The sequence below is a fragment of the Maylandia zebra genome, unplaced genomic scaffold, assembly GCF_041146795.1.
Source record: "Maylandia zebra isolate NMK-2024a unplaced genomic scaffold, Mzebra_GT3a scaffold17, whole genome shotgun sequence".
NCBI classification, from domain to species: Eukaryota; Metazoa; Chordata; class Actinopteri; order Cichliformes; family Cichlidae; genus Maylandia; species Maylandia zebra.
Genome location: NW_027490047.1, coordinates 101701 through 120057, shown reverse-complemented (window position 1 = coordinate 120057; position 18357 = coordinate 101701). Strand labels below are relative to the sequence as shown.

At 41.1% G+C, this 18357-nt stretch overlaps 1 long non-coding RNA gene and 1 pseudogene across 1 annotated transcript; both read left to right on the top strand.

Moving 5' to 3' along the window:
* Window positions 1-3057: 3057 nt before the first annotated feature.
* On the top strand, window positions 3058-4567 carry LOC112433449 (tonsoku-like protein; annotated as a pseudogene).
* Window positions 4568-5412: 845 nt separating this feature from the next.
* LOC143416131 (uncharacterized) lies at window positions 5413-9649 on the top strand. Its single transcript, XR_013096484.1, has 3 exons — window positions 5413-5579; window positions 9046-9194; window positions 9514-9649. It is a non-coding gene; the product is annotated as an uncharacterized LOC143416131 (long non-coding RNA).
* The last annotated feature ends 8708 nt before the right edge of the window (window positions 9650-18357 follow it).

The window sequence follows — 18357 nt, the reverse complement described above, 5'->3', positions numbered from 1 at the left end:
GCTCCTATGCCCACGTCACTTCCTCCACCAATCAGAATGAGGGTCCGGGTTCAGGAAGACGTCTTCCTGATCCCAGTTCCACAAAAGTCGGTGAAAACTTTTAAGTTTGAGCAGTATTCAATTCAATTCAATTCAATTTTATTTATATAGCGCCAAATCACAACAAAAGTCGCCTCAAGGCGCTTCATAGATACAGAGAAAAACCCAACAATCATATGACCCCCTATGAGCAAGCACTTTGGCGACAGTGGGAAGGAAAAACTCCCTTTTAACAGGAAGAAACCTCCGGCAGAACCAGGCTCAGGGAGGGGCGGCCATCTGCTGCGACCGGTTGGGGTGAGAGAAGGAAGACAGGATAAAGACATGCTGTGGAAGAGAGACAGAGGTTAATAACAGATATGATTCAATGCAGAGAGGTCTATTAATACATAGTGAGTGAGAAAGGTGACTGGAAAGGAAAAACTCAATGCATCATGGGAATCCCCTGGCAGCCTACATCTATTGCAGCATAACAAAGGGAGGATTCAGGGTCACCTGGTCCAGCCCTAACTATATGCTTTAGAAAAAAGGAAAGTTTTAAGCCTAATCTTAAAAGTAGAGATAGTGTCTGTCTCCCGAATCCAAACTGGAAGCTGGTTCCACAGAAGAGGGGCCTGAAAACTGAAGGCTCTCCCTCCCATTCTACTTTTAAATACTCTAGGAACAACAAGTAGGCCTGCAGAGCGAGAGCGGAGCGCTCTAATAGGGTGATATGGTACTACAAGGTCATTAAGATAAGATGGGGCCTGATTATTTAAGACCTTGTATGTGAGGAGCAGGATTTTGAATTCAATTCTGGATTTAACAGGAAGCCAATGAAGGGAAGCCAAAACAGGAGAAATATGCTCTCTCTTTCTAGTCCCTGTCAGGACTCTTGCTGCAGCATTTTGGATTAGCTGAAGGCTTTTCAGTGAGTTTTTTGGACATCCTGATAATAATGAATTACAGTAGTCCAGCCTGGAAGTAATAAATGCATGAACTAGTTTTTCAGCGTCACTCTGAGACAGGATATTTCTAATTTTAGAGATGTTGCGCAAATGGAAGAAAGCAGTCTTACATATTTGTTTAATATGTGCGTTGAAGGACATGTCCTGGTCAAAAATGACTCCAAGGTTCCTCACCGCGTTACTGGAGGCCAAGGTAATGCCATCCAGAGTAAGAATCTGATTAGATACCATATTTCTAAGATTTTCAGGGCCGAGTACAATAACCTCAGTTTTATCTGAATTAAGAAGCAGAAAGTTAGCGGCCATCCAGGTCTTTATGTCTTTAAGACATTCCTGCAGTTTAACTAATTGGTGTGTGTTATCTGGCTTCATGGACAGATAGAGCTGGGTGTCATCTGCATAGCAGTGAAAATGTATGCTATGTCTTCTAATGATGCTGCCTAAGGGAAGCATGTATAATGTAAACAGAATTGGTCCTAGCACTGAACCCTGTGGAACTCCATAATTAACCTCAGTGTGTGAAGAGGACTCTCCATTTACATGCACGAATTGGAGTCTATTAGATAGATATGATACAAACCACTGCAGTGCAGTACCTGTAATACCTACAGCATGTTCTAATCGCTCTAATAGGATATTATGATCAACAGTATCGAACGCTGCACTGAGGTCTAGCAGGACAAGCACAGAGATGAGTCCACTGTCAGAGGCCATAAGAAGATCATTTGTAACCTTCACTAAAGCTGTTTCTGTGCTGTGCTGAGCTCTGAAACCTGACTGAAACTCTTCAAATAAACCATTCCTCTGCAGATGATCTGTTAGCTGTTTGACAACTACTCTTTCAAGGATTTTTGATATGAAAGGAAGGTTGGAGATTGGCCTATAATTAGCTAAGACTGCTGGGTCTAGAGATGGCTTTTTGAGTAAAGGTTTAACTACAGCCAGCTTGAAGGCCTGTGGTACATAGCCGATTATTAGAGATAGGTTGATCATATTTAAGATCAACCTATCTTATATAAAAATAAATCCCAATCTGATTGGTATAGTGTTTTTTTGTTGTTGTTGTTGTTGTTTTGTTTTTAATTTCTGTTTAATCGCCGGTCATTGCTCTGCATCCCAGTGAGGCCAACTCCTGCTCTGTGTCGTGGCTGTGTGAGCAGGCAGCTCAGCGTTACTACCAGAAATGTGGCCTCCTGCCTCGTCTCTCTCTGCAGAAAGAAGGCGCTCTGCTCTCCCCGCAGGACCAGCTACTGGCCGTCCTGCACACAAATGAAGAGGTGAGGTGACACTGAGGAGAGCCAGAAGTGACCATACTTGGACCACAGACAATTTAAAAGATGCTGAAGACTACCATGATTGGTTGATGAAGTCTGATCACGAGTGTTTAAGACAAATGTTGTCACTGTTGCTATCTTGGATTTTTTTTTTAAAAAACCCACAGTGACAAGAGGACGGCTATGACTGTGAAACAGCTTGCATGTCAGCCAGTGAGCATACTCCTTTTCTTAGGCAAAGTATGGCCCAAATTCATAAAATAGACTTTCTCATAGACACAGAGGTCTTTTTTAAATCACTGATAGAAGGAATGGAGGTTCTAGGTCCTTCCACAATGACTTCATCTTTCATTACCCAGATGAGGCGTGCAGGTTTTAGACTGTATGATTCTGGTAAGAAGGTGAAGGGCTGATTATGTTAAGCTGCCTGAGAAACTACAATCTGAGAAACTGTAAAGATTAGAACCATTTCTATTACCAGACTGGATGCTGACTTGCTTTTGGAGCCAGCTTCCAGAAGACACTGAAGGAATCACAGTTTTTGGGATTGAATCCTTGGCTTCACTTTCCTGCACCAGTGCAGGATAACTGATGGGTTTGTATTGCAGGTTCTGGCTGAAGTTTGCTCGGATCTCCCTCCTCTCCCTGAGCGATACAAGAAGGCCTGTCAAAGTCTGGCAGTGGGTGAGCAACACAGAGGAAATGCATTATAAAACGGACACATGTGCATTCTTGTATTCTGTTATGAAGTACCATCTCTTTCTACCTGTAGATGAGAACAAGCGTGTCTCCCGGCTATGAGGTTCGGGACCGGGGTTCCTCCGTGTCAGGACTCCAAGTGTCTCGGTTTGGCCGCCTCTTCCCTCGGCCCGCTCCTCCGTGCCCTAAAACTTCAGGCCAGCCTCACGGAGCTGCGAATTTCTGGAAACCGTATGTCTGACGACCTTCTCCCTGAGCTGATTGCCACAACGCTCACATGCCTCGTCTGCAGCTGCTGGACATTTCTGCCAACTGCATTACAGGGGACGGCCTGGAGAAGGCTGTAAATGCTTTAAAGGGACAGAGTGCACCTGCATTCCCGGTAAGGGCCTCAGCTAGCCAATAGTGGCAGCTCCAGGTTTACCATCTAACCTGTATTTAAGTACCTCTGGTCTTAATAACTACCTTAGATCTTAATAACAAGCTAACCTGATTCATATCAATGATATCTGTCAGAGAGAATTGGCTCTCGTGATCATTTGCTTTTTCTGCTCGTTTCCACTCAAAGTGCCTGGAGGAGCTGGACCTCAGTATGAACCCACTGGGGGACGGCATGTCTGAGTCTCTGTCCTGTCTGCTGTCCTGCTGCCCTGTGCTAGCCAAGCGGTCTCTGCAGGCCTGCGGCCTCACTGCTCGTTTCCTTCAGCAGCATCGACTGCTGCTAGCCAGCGCGCTCACAGGTGACTCTAACAAGCAGCTGACTGAAGCCTTAAGCTTCACTGAACTCCCACCCATAAGCAAAACTGCAACTAACTTTACATCTTCTGAACGTTCAGGCACAGGCCATTTGAAAGCAGTGTGCCTGTCCCTCAATCCCCTAGGCTCCACCGGCTTTGAGCTGGTGTTAAAAAGACTGCCCCTCCACTGCCTCCCACACGTGGACCTGTCAGCTGTCTGCAGAGGGCCTGCTGATTACCCGGCACTGGAACACCTCGCCAAAGTCCTGTCACAGGTGTGCATGCAAAAATCATGCAATGTCATTTATTGTCGAAAGATATAATTGTGCAATCAGGTTAAGACTTTTGTGTTTTTGCAGGACGAGTGCTCTCTGACCCACCTCAGCCTGGCTGCAAATGGGCTGACAGACAGCAGTGTAGCTACCTTGGCGAGGTGTGCGTGTGTGAGAGTCAAGACCTGGACAGTTTGTCAGAGCTGGTCCAGGATATCCGTCTTTGCTCTCAGGCCCTCAACAAGCTGGACCGACAGACCTTGAAGCAGAGCTGGGACAGGACTCAGTCACACGGACACTTTCTCTGCCACCTCTACTTGAGGGTGGCAGGTGTGTTCATAATAAATAATTAATAATGAATTATTAATTTCCTAATAATTCATAATAAAAGTGGTCATTTTTATAAACATTTTGTTTAATGAGGCTACACCAAAAAGAAACAAGATAAAAACAAAATAAAGTGACATGGCGTCCACCGACAGTCTGTGGATAGCTTGTGTTTTATGCATTTTTGTCTGCCTTATTTATACATGTAAAGCTCTGTATCTGTATAAAGAGTTTGTGTTAGTGTGTGAGAGGTTTTGTGTCACAATGGTCCTGTTTTGGAGGATTTGATTAAAAAAAACCAAACATAATTAAAGTAACCAACGATGCTATACGTTGACATCGTTCTTTCACTGTAAGACTCAGCAGGCTATGGTGAATAATCACAGCGATTTTCAGGTCTCTGAAGAAATCTATCTAGGAGCTATGACAGTGTAAAGACACCCTGCAATTTTAAATGTGTGGCGACATTTGAATGAGGCGCATACCAGTAGAGGGAGCCAACGCACCACGAATGGTACACAGCCACAGATGCGCTAGAAAACTGAGAGAGGCCGACAGTGATCGCTTACTTTTTGTAAGGGGCTTGTTGAGATTAAATAGAACAAGTTACAAAGCATTAAAACATGTTAAAAACACAACAGCCTTATTAAACGCAGAGTAGTTTGGGCCCAGAAGTAGGATTGATCACGTCATCACTTAAAGACCGGATAGACACACGGTGAAGTTACTCATGTTTACTGTTGTTGCCACTTTCTAAATGTAGCAGGATGAATATTATATGTACTGGTTGATCCCACTTTTTTGAGGAGAAATAACTTTGCTCGTTATCAAATTATCAGTATCTCTGGAAACATTTAATACATTGTGATGGTTTAAATGCTCAGTCGTTTTCTCTTGTAGAATTCATATTCATAATAATATTTAGACAGCGGCACTATAGGTGTTGGCAGTTTTTGCAGTTTTACAAGCCCTCACGGTAAAAATATGGAATTAAATGTCACTAATGGGCTCTTCTCAAAAAAATCAGCGTCTGTGTCACACTGATTTTGATTAACTGACTTATTTTATTGTAATCAAACCTATTTTGATATTGTTGTCTTGTTTTTCCTTTAGCGAGGTGGTTTCCTTCCAATTGTAGCAGTACCAGTACGTCTGCCAGCTCCAGGTAGAGCTCCAGTGACCAGGAAGACCTCAGCATTCACCAATTCCTGCTGAATTACCGCAAACAGAAAGAACTGACAGAGGGCATTGGAATAGAGGATGATTATAACACTGAAGACCAAGGTAATAGGTCTGTCTAAGGGCCAGTGGAATATAAGCTATATGTTGTAGTGGTGATTATTTTAGATTAGGGCTGCCACGATTAGTCGACTAGTCACGATTACGTCGACTATCAAAATCGTCGACGACTGATTTAATAGTCGACGCCTCGTTTGAAGCATCACAAAAGACGCAGGAATAAGTAGTAGGATTTAAGAGTGTAATAACGGACTGAAATAGAAGATGGCAGCACTGTATGTACAAGGATGCCAGCTGCCGTTAAACCCCAAAGAAGAAGAAGCTGTATCCCAGAATTCATAGCGCAGCGCAGCTCAGTTTACAACAATGGCGGCAGCTAGTTAGTTTTAATATTACTCTTATTATTCTTTCTGGGTCACAAAATAAACGATTAAAATATTTTCAGGCGAGAATGTAGCTGTGTAAACCTCAAATATTTGCTCAGTTTATCAAGACACCACACGTTTTCGGAGACGTCTGTTACCCACTAGTTCGATAGCTAACTGGGGGCAAGGCTCACTAGGGCTGTATCCCAATTCAGGGTCTGCAGCCAAAGTACGCAGCCTCAACGATCCTCAAGGGCCGCGTACTTAAAGACTGCTAAGGCCGGAAGTGCGAGGCTTGTGAAATGGGACGGTCTAGCCCAGGTTTCCTAGCAACCATGATACTAACAGCTGGAAACGTTTCATACAGCTTTGTTTGACAGAAATGAAGGAGAAAATCTTTTGTTCATTTGTTTGTTTGTTTCTACATGAGCTTTGATCATTCTCTGTAAGATTAAGCTCAGCTATTGAACGGCGTATATTTTAAAGTAAAGGCTTTAAAACCAAGTTAGTACAAACGTCACTAATGTCACATAACTTTGCCGACATGTGGCCAACAGTAATGTTTTAATGTTCTTCGTTATTAAACATTTGCACATAAATAAGTGACATAATATTCAGTACTTAAAGTTTACTCTTCGGGCGCCCCTCATCCGCTGTTTTTTTCGGCAAAATTATCCACACCCACCGCCGCGCTATGCATTCTGGGATATGTTGGGCCAACGAAGTCTACACCGCCACGTCCTTAAAATTCAGGGAAATGAAGGACGCATTTGAGGGCCGCATTTCGAGCAGCCTTCGAATTGGGACAGCCTTCGTCGCGTCGCGGTGACGTAATCGGCCTTAAAATGCGGCCTTTAAGGCTGCAGACCCTGAATTGGGATACAGCCTAGTAGTGATGTGCGATACCACTGATTTCCTTTCCGATCCAATACCAAGTAATATTCAGGGTGGTATCGACGATACTGATCCGATACCGATACTTTATACAAAAACGTATTTTATTTATTGTATCTCAAATTATAGCATCATAATGATTACAGGATATCAGATTACTTGTTCTTATCACTTAATAATGCAGAATTATCATGTAGAAATAAAAAAAACTGAAGTTGTGCGCTATTTGAACACCTTGCCTGCCTGCAGCACTAAAGGACTCCATGAGAGAGGTCTGTCTCGCCCTAGCAGCACCTGTCCCCTCCTCCTCTTCAGTTCGTCTCAACATACGCGCCTCATATTCTGTGATATGATTTACTCTGAGGTGTTTGACAAGGTTAGTGATGTTGCCACAACCATACATGCCAACCCTCCCGATTTTTCCGGGAGAATCCCGGAGCCACCATTCTCCCAAATTTCCACCTGGACAACAACATTGAAAAACCATATTGCAGCATTCATAGCACGGCCCAGCCAATTCCAGTTTACAACAATGGCGGCAGCAACTTAGTTTTAATATTACTCTTATTTCTCTTTCTGGGTCGCAAAAAACAAAAACAAAACTTTTAACATATTTTCAGGTGAGAATGTAGCTGTGTAAACTTCAAATATCTGAGCCGATCGACACATCGTCTTCAAACCCCCGCGATCTTTCACCACTCGGGTTAAACATGATATATAAGTCACTTTGATAACTTAAAAATGTTATTGTTTGGCTTTTTCAGTGTTTTATTTGTTCGTGAGTAAATCGGTTTGGCTGAGATTAAAGTTATTAGATTAGATCAAATTAAATTTAACTTTATTAATCCCTCGGGAGGGTTCCTCCGGGGTTTTCACACAGCTGAATAAACATCAAACAGAAAACTAATTAAACAAAGTGTGAGACGGTCGAGAGTTTACGCCAGCGCCCGGTTATATTTTAGATAGCAAGGAGCAGACGGCAGTTTCACTCCACCGAGGGAACTCATGACGTACCACCCGGCTTTCTTTAGACCGCGAAGGGCGGGTCCTCAGGTGGAAGCAGCCTCTGAATTTCGACACCCCCGCTGTTTCCGGGCCGGCTAATAATAACGGTGACATTTAACGTATTTTATCCGATAAATAAACCCTGTAAAATGTATTTATCACCCCCCCAACAGCCCTTTTGAATGTCTCCCTAATTCTGAGGTCTCAAGGTTGGGAAAGTATAGCCACCACACCTCACTGTTGGAGCACTTTTTTGCCACATGTATTGCAAACCATGTCTCAGCTGTTTGTGGAGGTAAAATACGTCCGCACAATTACGCTCTGCCATTGTTGTGAGTGCGCGCGCCAAGGGGCTGCGAGACATTTATACAGCCGTATTTCGCACATGACTATGAAAGGCGGAAGTAGTTCCTTTGAATGTAGACAATCCGAATGTTATAGTTTCTTTCCACTGTGTTGCTGTTAATGATAAACTACAAATTTACCCTAAATTACTAAAAAATATCGATATTTTAATGTGAGAATCGATTCTAGAACATAAATGACTGGTATCGGAGGAATCGATATTTCAGGATTGATCCGCACATCACTACAGCCTAGAGCCTGTGAGAACACCGGACTCCTGCAAATCGTTTTCAAACCCTTTCGCTACTCAGGTTAAACATGATATATAAGTCACTTAGATAACTTAAACATGTTATTGTTTGGCTTTTTTTGATAATTTTATTTATTCCTGAGTAAGTCGGTTTGGCTGAGATTAAAGTTATAGTTTTTACACAGCTGAATAAACGTCAAGCAGACAACTGATTATCAGAAGTGTGAGATGCTCGAGAATATACTCCAGTGTCCTGTTATATTTTAGATAGCAAGGAGCAGACGGCTGAGTTTATTAAACTTCACCGAAACAATCTGCAAATTTCATTAAAATTTAATAAACTATCATCTTGTCTTTATTTTTAGTTAGCACAGACCTTAAACACTTAAAGCTGTAAGCTAAAGATAGTTATATAAGAGCAGATGCTGCTGGTGGAATAAGCTGTACGTTTTACGTCCAATGGATGCATGATCTGATTAGTCGACTAATCGCAAAAATAATCGGTGACTAGTCGACTATCAAAATAATCGTTTGCGGCAGCCCTATTTTAGATTCAGAGTGTAGAGGAGATGGATCATTGTAATTAAGAGTCATAGAAATCTGAACCTCACTGCAAAACTGGCGGTCTAACTGTACATGTGCTCCATTGCAGAGGTCCTTCCCCTTGAGTGTGAGGATGTTGAAGATACTGGTAGTCCTGATGTGAAAGCAGAGCTTCCCTCCCACCTCAGCATCACTAAGGATGTTATGGAGCGCTGCATTCATCTGCTGTCTGATCCCAGCCTCAGGCTCCGACTCAAGGTACTGTATCAGTAGTTTTATGTAGAGTCAACTGTTGGACTAATAACAAAAATAATCATTCTTGTGAAGGTAGGACCGCCAGCGTTGGTACAATTCATCCTGTCAGAACTGTGTGGAGGACTGTTCAGTGGTGTAATGCTCATCAAGGAAAAACATTCAGTCTGGTCCAGGAGTGAAACAGAAATAAGTCTGTGCTGAAGTCGTGCCTGCTCAGGAGTTTGGGCTCTCAATGAAGACCTCAATAATTAGTTTCAGCTCACATATAATCAGGATCAAAACAGAGATAATTGTTAGGTGTGTTGTGTTTCTTTGTCCTTAGGTACTGGACGTGCTGGAGTTGTGCGTTCAGGTGCTGAATGACAGGGAAAATGAACTGCTGCCTGTGGCTCATCACTGCTGGCCAGCACTCCTGCAGAGACTCACAGCTGATGACCCATTAGCAGTCCTCAGAGCCTTCAGGGTAAGTAAAACAAACCTCTCTTTTCATTACGTGAGTCAAAATTATTCAAGTCGTCTTTAGTTTTAAACTCTTAGTAGTAGTGATGGGCAGATGAAGCTTCATGAAGCACTGAAGCTTTTCATCCAATTGGTTCACCCCAGTGCAAAGCTTCTTGAAGCTTCATTTGCTCTAGTAGGACATCTACTGGATGTAAAAATAATAGTTGGCATGAATTTGAAGAGTGTGGCCTTTTGCACACAGCCTGTAAATGTCAACAACTAAAGGAGTGTGTAAAACATGTATATTGTAGTGATGGCAGCATACTGTGTATATTTATACTGGCAGTATGGAAAATGATCATTTGGAAATGCTTAAAATGGAAATGATCATTTACTGTGAGGTGAGGTGTGGTTGGGGTGTGGACAGTGGTTGTGCTTTTGTAACGTTGAGGTATGGACAGCTACACACTGAGGCTTTGAGCCTCAGTCCTGCCTGTTCACATTTTATTCTGTAAAAACAAAATTTTCACTGCTTTTATGACCTTTTAGTGGGGAGAACATAGCTAGGATTTAATGATTTAACAAATCTTTTGAATCCTTTGTCCTCCACAATGCTAAATGGCTGGGAGTCCTCAATCACCATGCTAACCAGGTCTTCATCTATTTGAGATTGTTCTCCTGAGGAAAGACAATAAAGACAAAGCAGAAATATAAATATCACACACGTAACTTATTACAGTTGTATAATATTGTTATATCATTTAGTAACATTACTGCATCCTATATTATCATTGCATTTGATGGCTCACCTGGTCTTGCTCCACAATCGGTGTTCCCCTTATTCTCATGCAAAGCTCTGTAGTGCCTAAGCATGGATGAGGTGTTGTTGTTATATCCCAGCTCCCTGGCACATAGCAAACACTTCACCTTGTACAAAAGTACAGACAGCTTAACATAAATTGTATTGCACCATCAGTATTATGAAAATACATCTTCTGTGGAAATTTACATACCTTGTTGGGAGGAATAAGATCAAAATGTTCCCACACAGCGGAGGACATCCTCCTCTTCTTAGCTGGCTCCATTCTCTCCTGACTTTCTCTCTAAACCTCCAAACTCTCTCTAACCGCAACTCTCCATCAAACACCTACATTTTGAATGAAGTCTGAGGGGTTTATATCGCTGTCATAGCTCGCGGCAAAGTTCGAACCACTTCATGAACCAGTCACGTGGTACAGCCGGGCAGCGAGGCTTCGGACGTCATCATTTTCAGCTCCTCCCATAAATGAAGCAAGCCTCGATACGCGCATCGCGGAAACGCCCCCTCCATTACTCGACACAAGCTTCGAAGCCTCGATACAGAACGTCACATCACTACTTAGTAGTCAAAAAATGAAAGATGCTGCCCAACAACAGGCTTATTTCATTCAGAAATAGTTCTGTTATTTTCTTTTTTGGGTTGTAATGTGAAGACTCTTTAAACTAACATTTCTTCTATCAGCACAGAAAGATCACTGTGTGGATGCCTTCTTAGAGGCTGCTTTTCAAACTGTCTCAGAGAATCACAAAGTAGGACTTTGTGATAAATGAAGCTGATAGTTTTTTGTGATCTTTGGTGCAAGTGTCAGCTGATTCAACTTGTCGGTGTAAATTAGGCTACTCGTCAGCTCCTGTCATCAGCTGGAATATTTTTAAATTTGTTATTCATATTTTCATTGATGAACTGACAAATACAGACACATTAAGTCTGTAAACAGTCATTTATTCACTCAGAGCTGCTGCTGGGAAATTGTTTCATCAGCTTTTGGATATATACGAGTTTTGTAAATACTACAATTCATCCAGGAGTATACAACGGTAAAGTTTTATTGAATTTTGACAGCTTGCTGCTTTTGTACATTACATTTTTGTACATTACATGCCAGGTGCTGTTTGTGCTGGGTGAAAGATGTGGGGACTTTGTGAGGAGAACTGTACCTGGGCTCTGGCAATGATCAAAGCAGCCACAACATGGACAAATCAGAGCAAGACAACTATTCTTAGTATGACGCCTCACTTTATGGAGATTGGTGCAACAAGAAGCCCATTTATGTAAAACCACATTGAAGATAGATTACCTCTTATCTTATCTTATCAAAGCCTATTTGATTACACGGCTGTAACTTTCTTGTAGGAATAAACTTAATGGTTCTTCTTAAATGAATGAGTTATAGTCAGCTTTCTTCCTGTGATTGAGACAACAGCAATACAAGTTTGTGTCTGTACATTAGTACAGAGATGAAGACGTCTCTATACTAAGGTTAACAATTAGGTTGTTAGCCTGATTTGACATTAAAGCTGTGTGTGGGGAGATGCGTCGTCAGAAAAAGCCAAAAAAGTCAAAGAACTCATTGAAACTCTTTCACCACCAGGTGGAAGTCTTGTATAACAATGAAAATCAACCATTGGTATCATCGTCAGGGCATCTCGGTTTTATTATAAAAACCTTAAACTGTGAAACAGTTTGACATCCTAAATGCATGACGGTGATGTTATTACTAAAAATGCCTCTTCACTGTGGCAGCTCTGTCATTCAACATATGTTAACCATGACTTTGATGATACGGACCACAGCCAGCTGTGCCAGCAGGATGCTGCTCAAGTCCAAACTGCACACACAGCTACGACTGCAAGCAGCTCTTCTTATACCCAACTGAGAAACGTGATTGTTCAATCAGCGAATCATGAGGTGACAGCGAAGGAGGCCGTTTAATTGATAAGATCAGAGAAGTTGTTGTTGTTGTTTTTGTTTACTTTGTGCTCAACATACTCCCATTAGCATGTTGAAAATATTCAAGGCCTGCAGGCTTCTGCCATTACATTCCCAATTATGCAATTATGAGCTGCTTGTGTAATTTTTGGTCACCTGCGCAGTGTATTAACACAACTGATCTGAAATCACAGAAAAACAAAAAATCCGAGTAGTAGTTAGTAGTACCACAGACACGTTTAGTGAATTATTTTCATAACTTGAAATGCAAATATAAATTGTAAATTTTGAAAACTTGTGCACAAACTTTGTAAACAATAAAGTTATATACAACTATTTATCTAAAAATGCAGCCAGTGCATGTAGTGGGTTTTTTTTGGACAACCATTAAAAAGTACTACGATAGCTAAAATGAGAGAACGATCAAGTGTCACAATAAGATGCCACACAAATTATTTGTGCCTGTAAAAAAATAAAAAAATAAAAAAATAGTTTGTCCGCCACAAGACAGAAGAGAACTCCACAGGGATCCAGTTTTCCATTTGGAGACAGTGTTTACATTGCAATCTGCTTTTGTGACATTCATTAGTACCCTCACCGACACTCAAAACAAAGCAACGAACACACAACACACTAACTATAAGCTCCACGCTAAACGTCACAAATCTTTCACATCTCAAAACTCTCTCTCGCTGCCATCACTCCCAAAACTTTCCCCTCTTCCTAAACAACCAAATCTCACGTGTTGCCATTTTTTTTATTGCTCAACATGGTACATTTTTCCACCAATAGGAAAGAGGTGGCTTTTTTTTTCTTTCTTTACTGTTTCAAGTAATAATTTTACACAGGTAAAACCATTACTTGAAAATGATTACAAACACTGATGTGAAGCTATTGGATGCCTGACAAAGGATAAATGGGGACAAAATACAACACGTGGAAATAAAGACAGAGCCTTTAATGGTAAAATAATGTCTTATCACATTATAATTAAAAATCAGAATAATCAAATAAGTACAGTTGAAGATCACATGAAGTTGTCTAAGGAGCTTTGAAAAGAAAGCAACTAGACTTTGAATAGTGGGTTAAAGACCCTCTTAAGTGACCATCCCCACTAGCGTTTAAATACACGGGACTCTGCACCATTTGGTCTTAGAAGAGAAGAAGCCTTCTGAACCAGGTGAAACATAGAGGAGTCCAGTTGTTGTTTTTTTCATGCTCTTAGACTACTGTGACCTGGATGACTGAGAACCTACACTGACATTACATGAAGCTGTTTGCTGATTACATAAATTTTAGTTTTAACCTTTAGGGCCCTACATGGTCAGGCTCCTCAGTATATGTCTGACCTGCTGAAACCTCATTCATCTTCCCGAGCTCTAAGGTCATCAGGTCAGAGTCTGCTAGCTCGTGGTGATCGGGCCTTTCAGGCAGTGGCACCACGGTTGTGGAATTCTCTTCCACTGTTTTTACACTGCACTGACTCCATTGTTTCTTTTAAAAAGCAGCTAAAGACATTTTTATATACACAAGTTGTCAACTAATTAGTTGTTTTTATGTTGTTTTACATTGTTATTTCTTATATTTTCATTCTTATTCATTTTCATTCTCTGTATTGTGAATCACTTTGTGATTTTTATCTGTGAAGCATGCTATATAAATAGATTTTACTTTACTTTTACTTACTTACTTTGCCTTTGTACATAAAAAAACAAACAAACATCCAAACTCTTGCTAACGATAACCATCTTAGCTCTTATCTCCTCACTTTCAATTTTTGACAATTGTTTTGCTTACACCGAAGTGTTGTATGTAATATAGAATATATACAATACCAGTTATTGAACATGAACTGTTGTGCACATCAATTCATGACACAACAGAATGACAGCAGGAAGCCACATACCAGTTACAATACCAGTTATTGAACATTACAGAACATTACAGAGTAATAAAATCCAGCCTCCAATAAACAGATTATCACAGTATGTTGCTTTAATACCTAATACTCCTCTAAACCTGGCTTGTTAGGACATGTCTTCCATCACCCTAACAATGATTATGTGTAATATGACAGAGGGCTGTCATACAGTCCAGTACAGCGATCAAGAAAGGTAACAAATATGTAGTGTTGTCTCCCTCTAGTGGCAGGAAATAAGTCTTAAAATAGCATGTGCCAAGACCTTTTTGTTTTTTCCTCTTAGTCTTCATAGGATTAGTTTGCAAGTTCACTGTTTAAGTTTTTATTGTGAAAATGAGATAAATGTTGAAAAATAGTGGCAAATAAAAACTAGTCCCTTTGGCTAAAATAACATCAGTTGGTTGGTGCACAGCAAGAAAAAAAAAAAGGTGTGTGTGTGCAGGGGTGTAAGGCCCAGGGGCCAAGCAAGGACTAATCCGGCCCAAAGGAAAATGTGAGGGAGAACACAAATGTTGGACATTTAACTGTGTTTTATAAGTTTTGCATTTTCCTCTGCTGATAAAGACCTTCCTCACAGCTATTTAAATTATACCAAAGTAATAAATAAATGATTAAATGATAGAAATCTTCCTGTTATTTCACAACTATAGAAATTTCAGATTTTACAGTGATTAAAAGCTTTCTCTTTTTTAATTATAATGAGATATCTCTACCACATCAAGGCACAAGCAATAGAAAAAGCCTTGTTAAAGGGATACCTGAACTTTTACACGTGTATTTCCTACACTTTATGCCCCCAAAACGACTTAAAATTATCTGTGCACAAGTAGTACACAAGAGCATTGATACATTTGATTTTTAATATTCTTTTATTGTCCTCAACTCATAAACTATACTAAAACATAATGACAGCATAACCTTTTTGTCAGCTTGTGCTCATGTAAATGTGTTCATATACATTCAAGTGGCTTCAAAGTGCTTTCTTCAAACATGACACCTGACATACAAAAAAGTGAAACAATATTTGCACATTTAACAATATCCAGACCACTGCTGTGCTTGTTTTGGCTCAGCCAAACAGTTAAGGTGTGCTTTACATCCATGTCTGTCCACTCATGATATACTATACATATGTAGTTAGTTATGGCTAAAAACTCTCCTTTGATTACTGACTTGCATTCGCTTCATCAATGAATCAGAGTGAACATTTGTCCTAGATTAACACTGTAGGGTCTTTACCTTACAATATGACGTGCCTTGATAAAAGATTTGTTGACAGTGGTGCTATATGAATAAAACTGAACACATCTAAAAGTCTTCCGGAAATTTGGCTTTATTAGAACAGGATGGATTGATGACCACAGCCCTCTCAGCACAGGGCTGACAGGACTTTTCCCCATATAGTAAATAAAACACAAAATAGATTAAGACAGAATACTATACCAAACTTAAAGATAAAAGGGCATTAACTGTTTTATCAGCTCTTGCTTTTCAAAGACAATGAGGAGCAAAGTACAGTTAGAAGTGTTTGTTCTGATGGAGACTTTTAAACTGTAAACAGCGGCTAAGTGAACAAGAATCTGTGTCCACGAATCCTGGGCAGTGACAACACTTAAACACCATCGTCCAAAATCCTCAGTGCAACCCCTTATCAAAAAGTTTGACATATTTTGCAACCATTAAATGTTAGAGAAGCCTCTGAAAAAGAGGTCACAGTTACTACCTGAGCAAAAACCTCTGCTTATGCTCACAGACCCTAAATCGTAACAAATAAGACAATAACAACAACACGAGTGATGACAAAGTGACACCAAAGGTTGGTGAAGAGCAAGCATGAAGTGAGACATTGTGTGCACACTTTCTCTTTTAAAAAGTATAATGCTAACTCTTTTTGGAGCTGGGTAGGTATACTACTGTATATGCTGAATTTACCAAACATGCTCAGCTGCTGGAAATTGATAAGCAAAGTGAGAGTGAAGACGAGGTGAAACCAAAACAATTAGCTGAAAGAATCTAAAATGTCCTCTGGGTTGTTCAACATTTAGAACAACTCCCTAAAATGTTTAGATCACAGATTCTGTGGGTTTAAGATTTGTGATCATTTCTGTGAGGAAAACAGAAGAAAAATGTTTCCCGTGTGAGCTTGGCTACTATTGCCGTGCGAATTGTGAAGACTGTTATTTTTAGATAAACAGTCAAAGTGTCCCAGTGGAGGAAAGCATAGCTGTGACATGTAACATTTTAAAGCTTGTCTTTATTTATTTTTAAGACTGTACATGCCACATTAAAGACCCATGTATTTTGAACATGCGTGTGCCATGTGTGTGCATTCAACCTTTGCGTTTGATAACATTCTCCCATTTCTGTTGTCGGAAATATTTATGGTAAGTCCTCATTTGAGCATGAAGCTCAGACGGACAAGGTACGGCACGTTTTTCTCTTTCTAAACACAGGATCTGGGAGGCCTCCCCGTGCACGCATGATCTGCCTCTCCCCTATACCCTGCCCCAATTTATATGTTTATAATTTAGGCCTGATATTAATTTCCATCACCACCATAGCTTGGAGTTACTTATTTTTAGACAGCAAGGAGCAGCTTGAAGTGAGCTGTGATATGTAAATTGTTGTGATCCATTACAGGTGTCTCAGCGCCCACACACGGGACACATGGTCTGATGTTTAGAGAGAAGAAGATGAAAAGGGTTCAGCCAGTTTGGCAGAAATCTGTGCACACGAGTGTTTATGGAAGCTAAATTTGATAACAATGTATCAGAGCTGGAGGTAATTCAAGTTTTGATATAAATATTTCTTGTCACCACACCAGACTGCAAAGCAAGTTTAGCACAGCCAAGGGTTTTCTTTCTTTTTTTCTTTTTCTTTTTTTGTTAGCTGGGATAAACCCCAGTCAGAGCTTCATGAAGACAGTTTTAGCAATTTGATCCATTCTTTGCATAAAGTGGAAAAACCAAGTGCCACCTTCAGTCAAGAGCAGGGGTGGGAATTTAATTTACCCCAAAGGGAAACTGGGACTGTTGTGGAGGGGCACACCGATAAGCTAAACTCAATTCTGCTAAATACTAATTTTATATCTTTCTAAAACTGCTACCGGTAAGTGAAATGGGCATATTAAATGGACAGATATATATATATATATATATATATATATATATATATATATATATATATATATATATATATATATATATATAAATAAATAAAATAAAAAAAACACCCAGCACGCCCCTGCGGGCGGTTTATCCTTCAAGCTCGGGTCCTCTACCAGAGGCCTGGGAGCTTGAGGGTCCTGCGCAGTATCTTAGCTGTTCCCAGGACTGCGCTCTTCTGGACAGAGATCTCCGATGTTATTCCCGGGATCTGCTGGAGCCACTCGCCTAGCTTGGGAGTCACCGCACCTAGTGCTCCGATTACCACGGGGACCACCGTTACCTTCACCCTCCACATCCTCTCGAGCTCTTCTCTGAGCCCTTGGTATTTCTCCAGCTTCTCGTGTTCCTTCTTCCTGATATTGCTGTCATTCGGAACCGCTACATCGATCACTACGGCCGTCTTCTTCTGTTTGTCTACCACCACTATGTCCGGTTGGTTAGCCACCACCATTTTGTCCGTCTGTATCTGGAAGTCCCACAGGATCTTAGCTCGGTCATTCTCCACCACCCTTGGGGGCATCTCCCATTTTGACCTCGGGACTTCCAGATTATACTCGGCACAGATGTTCCTGTACACTATGCCGGCCACTTGGTTATGGCGTTCCATGTATGCCTTGCCTGCTAGCATCTTGCACCCTGCTGTTATGTGCTGGATTGTCTCTGGGGCATCTTTACACAGCCTGCACCTGGGGTCTTGCCTAGTGTGATAGACCCCAGCCTCTATGGATCTTGTGCTCAGAGCTTGTTCTTGTGCTGCCATGATTAGTGCCTCTGTGCTGTCTTTCAGTCCAGCTTTGTCCAGCCACTGGTAGGATTTCTGGATATCAGCCACCTCCTCTATCTGCCGGTGGTACATACCGTGCAGGGGCCTGTCCTTCCATGATGGTT